The sequence below is a fragment of the Scaptodrosophila lebanonensis genome, unplaced genomic scaffold (assembly GCF_003285725.1).
Source record: "Scaptodrosophila lebanonensis strain 11010-0011.00,11010-0021.00 unplaced genomic scaffold, SlebRS2 tig00000061-arrow-pilon, whole genome shotgun sequence".
In the NCBI taxonomy this organism is placed as follows: Eukaryota; Metazoa; Arthropoda; class Insecta; order Diptera; family Drosophilidae; genus Scaptodrosophila; species Scaptodrosophila lebanonensis.
This window is the reverse complement of record NW_022060554.1, coordinates 2,570,768-2,577,370: the sequence shown is the minus strand read 5'-3', so window position 1 is coordinate 2,577,370 and position 6,603 is coordinate 2,570,768.

The window sequence follows — 6,603 nt, the reverse complement described above, 5'->3', positions numbered from 1 at the left end:
GTGGTGGGGTGTATGAGAAAAAAACACAAACTCGATCTGCCTATAAAGAAAATTTATTTAATACATACATAGAAGACACGCTTATCTACAGTTTTAACATAATACATTTACATCGTCGTGTCTATGCGTGTTTATATGCGTATATGTATGCAGCATAAAGTTGAACCAAAGCAGCAGCAATAACAACAGCTTCGGGCAGCGCTGTGGGCAGAGCATGGGCAGCGATATTATTTATGGCTATAACTTTCTTCAGAATTGACCTATCATGATCAAACTTGGCACACGGACACATAAGCAATAACTGGATGGAACTACCAAAATTGATTTCAAAATTCCAAGAATTTTAGAAGTTATAAAAAAAACACGAATTGAGGAGAAGTGGGGGGGGGGGGGGGGGGGGTGTATCAGAATAAAAAAATAAACTTGACCTGCTTAGGACTTAGGAGAACCTCGATACCAAGTTTGGTTATTCTAGCTTTTATACTTCCTGAGATCCTTGCGTTCATACAGAGAGACCTACGGACAGGCGGACATGGCTATATCGACTTTTTTTTAAAAATTAAATTATTAAAATAAATTGAATTAATTAATTAAATTAATAAAGAAAATGTATTTAATAGATACATAGAAGACATGTTTATGTTCAGTTTTAACAGCATACATTTCCATAAGGCAGTTTATATGCGTTTATGTATGTAGCACAAAGTTGAACCAAAGCAGCAACAATAACAACAGCTGCGGGCAGCGCTGCCGGCAGCCCATGGGCAGCGATATTATTTATGGCTATAACTTTCTTCAGGAATGACCTATCATGATAAAACTTGGCACACGGATACTTAAGCAATAACTGGATGGAACTACCAAAATTGATTTCAAAATTCCAAGAACTTCGGAATTTATGATCAAAAACACGAATTGCGGGGCCCACTCCCCCGTATCCCGGGTGTATCAGAATAAAAAAATAAACTTGACCTGCCTAGGGCTTATGGGAATCTGGATACCGAGTTTGGTTATTCTACTTCTTGTACCTTCTGAGATCCTTGCGCTCATACAGACGGACGGACGGACATGGCTATATCGACTTGGCTTGTCACCTTGATCAAGAATATATATACTTTGTGGAGTCTGCCATGCCTGCTTCTGTTTGTTACATACATGCGCATAAAACTAGTATAGCCTTTCACCCTTTGAGTACAGGCTTTAAAAAGCTGAAGTCGGGTGTCCCGACTTTGAAATACTCTGAACATATTGTAATGCAAATTGGTAGTGCATAGTTCAAACTGCGAGCTTGGCGCTCAAGTATCGATTTGCGCTTATCGATACGCCCCCATGCGCCACCTATCAACAGCTGTTTGTTACAAGATCCATGCTGCCGCAGCCAATTTCAAGGCTTCAACCGCAACTAACTTTAAGGAGTTGTCTCTCTTCCTGGTGTGCGCTGGACCGACACGGTTGTGTTCTCCACTGATGCGGATCTTTTAAGCATCTCCATATGTGTAAATTAAATCTTTAAGTATTTGGGCCATCTGCCTGTTTTGATCGCCATTGAAGGCTAATAAAGTGAAGTAAAGGAAAGCTGAGTTGAACGGCGCAATTATTTCTTTGGCGCTGCTGTTAATTCTTTGAAAGTGGGCCCTTCTCTGACAAGCGTCGACGAGCGCCACGAGCGCCTCCGTTATACAGATTTGTTGCTGAAGCCACTTCGCCAGCCGCCACGCTGCCGGTCCCTGCTGCTTTATACACCTGCCCGCTATTGTTTTGCGTAGCGAATCGCCGGTCACCGCTCGGCCAAAGGGCGATTTACGCTACATTGGTGTCAGATGTGGGGTTATGTTCGATCACCGCGAGGGATCCTAGCCACACAAAATGCCGAAAACTAAAAATAAAGCAAACGATAAGTGTTGGCAAGCCATCGATAGCTTGAGCCAAACAGTGAAGGCCATGCACGAGACATGGCGAGAAGTTACCTAAAACATGCTACGTGTTTTAATAGGAGTCCTCGGTGCGCTTATGCCGAACACAGGAGGGAATGATCAGGAGTCTGCCGCACCACATCTGGCTGCTGCTTTAAACACTGACGTGCCAACCAGAGAGGCCACTCAGGCAGCCGCCCATGCAATGCTCCAGCGGTTGGAAATGCAGCCGCCGTCGTCCTATTCAACGTGGACACGTGGGAACCAACCTGTTACGCAAGGAAGGCAGCTGCCAGCGCCCACCGCGTCCACGCCGGATCGAGACGCGCACCAGCACCAAAGTGCTGGCTCCATGGCGCACGCGGCTATATCTGCTGCGTTTAATGCCGCGGCCCACGCTACGACCACCGAACAGACGATGGGACAACGGATGGTAATAAACGAAGACGCTCTGGCTGAAAATGTGTCTCAGGAACCGCAGCGCGCCATGCATTTGCCCAGTCAACTTTTGTCGACGCTCGGACGCCCACCGCTGTCAAACAACGCTCCGGCTGCAGGAGAGAAGACTGTGCGTAATGACTGTTACCAATCGAAGACGCCGCAAGCTGCTTGGTCTGCTGCTGTTGGCCCTGAATGGCAATCCGCTGCACATCTGTCGGCACCGCAGCCCCCACTAGCGAATGACCGCTTTCTACAGGGCCGCCACCCATCGCGCACAGCCTCACAATTCCCCCATAGTGCTGCCAGATCAGGCAGACCCTTTGAGTTGGGTTTTGACACTGTTGGAGGTCAGCGCCCTCCGTTCAGCCCCAGTATGCTGCCCGCCTACGATGGCAACTCGCCGTGGCCGGACTATGAGCGCATAGTGGACACGTTGGCCGAATTTTATGGCTGGACTGATGAGGAGAGGCGGATCGGCGTCGCGTTGAACCTCAAAGGACGCGAACTAAAGCTATACAACACATTGCCCGGCTGGCCAGGCCCACCCTATGACACACTTTGCACAGCCATGCGAAGATGGTTCACGCCCAGTCAGGAGTCATACCTTCAACAATTTTATGGTCGGCGGCAGAACCTGCGCGAGACTCTGGAGGATTTTGCGCTGGATCTGGAGCACTTGGCGCAAAGAGCGTTCGGCAGCGTACCTGAAGCGCTGCTTAATTTGACACTCGTGCGACAGTTCGTAGATGGAGTTCATGAGTCGGCTTTGCAAAGCACCTTGGCCGCGCAAGAGCCCCGCGACCTGGCGGAAGCCCTCGGAATAGCTAATCGGGTGTACACTCAATGCATCCATAAGACAAGTAAGCCCATATTCCAGGTCGAGCAAAGTAGGCCACCAGTGTTGATACCAGCACGAAAGAGACGTCCCCGGAAAGGTAAACGTGAGGCTGCCCCACCGCCTCGAGGAAACTCGGCGGGAAATGTGCGGATGCCAGTTCTCTGAGGCGGGAATTGGCATCTTTCATCAGCACCTCGCCCGTATCGCAGCCGCCGCCAGTTGATGTAAAACCTGTCATCGTCGATGCTTCCGTTCCTGTAGTAGACACTCCCCTAGCACCTGTGTCAGACAGCATCCAGGAGAAGGAAAACGTATTGGCTGCGCTTTTTCGAGAAGCCCACGAGGTCAAAAATAAGGCAGCTGGCGAGACGGAAACTTCCAGCCACACCGTCGAGCATCAGGCACCAGCTTCCGTGGCTACGACAAGCGACACGCCAAAAGTAGCTTCAACTCTATTTCCAGTCCATACGCAAGGCAGCCAAAGCCTGCACTGCGTCGTGATCCTACAGGATCGCCCCGTGACTATGGTTGTAGGTACAGGAGCCGCCGTTTCGCTGCTAAACTACAGGCATGTGAACCAACCAATGCAGACTACGCCTTGCGATGTGGTGCTGAAAGGACCGTCTGCCGAAACATTTCGAGCTACCAAGCGAGAAACAGTAAGATTTCGGCTTGGCAAGCGAACACTCGGGCATGACTTCCTTCTTGTTGGTGGCGACATACCCAGCATGCTCGGCATTGATTTCTTGCTACAATAGAAGGCCGTGGTGAGTTTAAAAAGGCTGTGTCTAACATTTGGCGGCAGCGCCATTCCTCTTTTCCCCCAGGGCGAGCCGTGGACAACATGCTGTACCTTACATAGCCAGTTTGTCTGCCACCAAGCTGTGACGCATCTGTGCGAATCACCTGTGCCGCAGTCGAATCTCAAGGGAGCGTGATTATAGAGCTGACTGCCCAGTCTGAGCAGCCACCTGGCGTTATGGTTGGCCGCACGCTTGTGGATACGACTAAGGGAGATATGACATTGCGATTGCTGAATTTGACTGCACAGGAGCAAGTACTTCCGGCTTTTGCTGCGCTGGGCCGCCTGGAGCCAGCAAGTGTGCTGCACGACGATCCGCGGCCCGCGGTTCCTCCTGACATCGAAAACTGGGATTCTCTAATTGACGATGGGCTGCCGCCATCTCTCCGACAATCGTTACTGGAACTACTGCACAGATATCACCACGTTTTCGCGTGGAAAACCAGCGATTTGGGACGCACCGGCTCCACCAAGCACAACATTGACACCGGCCAAGCGCGCCCAATAAAACAGCCATCTCGTAGAATTCCACTGGCCCGTAAAAACGTGGTCTACAAACTAGTTGAGGATATGAGCGCTCGGGGTGTTATTCGACCGTCTACAAGTCCCTGGTCATCTCCCGTAGTGCTCGTCAAAAAGAAAGATGGGTCCATCCGTTTCTGTGTAGACTATCGCCGACTTAATGAGGTAACCATGAAGGATTCCTATCCTTTGCCAAAAATGGACGACATATTGGCCACGCTACATGGTTCCCGCTGGTTCTCTACTATGGACTTGCAAAGCGGATATTGGCAAGTCGAAATGGACGAACAGTCGCGTCCAAAAACGGCTTTTGCGTGCGACGCTGGACTTTTTGAATTCAACGTCATGCCGTTTGGGCTATGCAACGCCCCCGCCACGTTTGAGCGTCTGATGGATGGCCTATTCTCAGATGTGGCCTGGAAATCCATCTTGGTCTACCTGGACGACGTCATTGCGTATTCGTGTACAGAAGAAGACCACTTAAAGCATCTGGAAGACATTTTTCGTCGCCTCGCAGAAGCTGAACTGAAGATGAACCCCCAAAAATGCAACTTCTTCCAATCTGAAGTTGACTATCTTGGCCACGTGGTTGGTCGCAGTGGCCTGAAGGCCAGTGCATCGAAAATTGAAAGAGGGTCACATGGCCAACTCCGTTAAACAAAACCAAAGTCAGATCTTTTCTAGGACTCTGCTCATATTATCGCAAATTTATTGCAGATTTTTCTACCATTGCACGACCGCTACACGCATTGACAGAGACTAAGCGTGACTTTTTATGGGACGAAGCAGCTACTGGCGCCTTTGAGTCGCTGAAAACTAAGCTGACATCGGCTCGCATACTGGCGTTTCCAAGTGAAACTGGCGAGTTCATACTGGATACTGATGCCTCCGACAGCGGCGTGGGCGCAGTTCTTAGCCAAATCCAAGAAGGCGTTGAACGTGTCATCGAGTACTACAGCAAAAGCTTGCAGCCGGCCGAGCGCAACTACTGCGTCACACGACGAGAGCTACTAGCGGTAGTGAAAGCCACCAAACACTTTCATCACTACTTGCATGGGCGCGAATTCTTACTGCGCACGGACCATGCTTCATTGATCTGGCTGTGCAACTTCAAAGAGCCAGAAGGACAGATAGCCCGTTGGATCGAGCGACTCCAGCAGTACAACATACGCATTCAACTCCGTGTTGGTACCCAACACGTTAATGCAGACGCTCTATCACGGCGGCCATGCGGGGATTGTCGTACTTGTGAGCGAGCTGAGCGACGCGATGGACACTTCTTGCTGTTCACCCAAATCATTGCCGCCAGTTATGCGCAACAGCAAGAAGCTGACAAGACACTGGTCGTCGTCCGCCAGTGGGTATCCAGTGCAAAACGTCCACCAAAATCAACCTTGTGGGGCAAGTGCCCTACCCTGAGAGCATTCTGGCACCTTTTTGATCGCTTGAAGCTTGATCAGGGTGCACTTACGTTGAAGACGACTAGTGGTGTTCCCGTGCTCGTGGTTCCTGAGGCACTCATTGATGACAGTATTCGCAGCATTCACAACTCTACGACCGGCGGACACTTTGGTGTAAAGAAAACTCTGGCCAAAGCGAAAGCTCGATTTTTCTGGATTGGCCAAAGCTCGGATGTCGCACTCTGGTGTGCACGATGTGACGTTTGCGCCGCTCGTAAGGGCCCTTCACGCAAAACCATCGGGCAATTACAGCCCAGCGCTTTCGGCAGCCCATTCGAACGGCTGGCGACCGACATGCTGGGGCCACTGCCACTCACCCCACGCGGCCATCGCTACATTGCAGTGGTGATGGACTATTTCACTAAATGGCCCGAGTGTATTGCACTACCAAAACAAACTGCTGACACAGTTGCACGCGCACTAATCCAAGAAGTCTTTTGCAGGTTTGGCGCTCCATTTATTCTCCATTCAGATCAAGGTCGCAACTTCGAGTCGGAACTTTTCCAATGCTGCCTGCGCCTCCTGGACGTGGAAAAGACACGCTCCACGCCCCTACATCCTCAGTCTGACGGTATGGTGGAACGATTCAACCGTACCCTTTTGGACTACTTGGCCAAATTCGTCTCT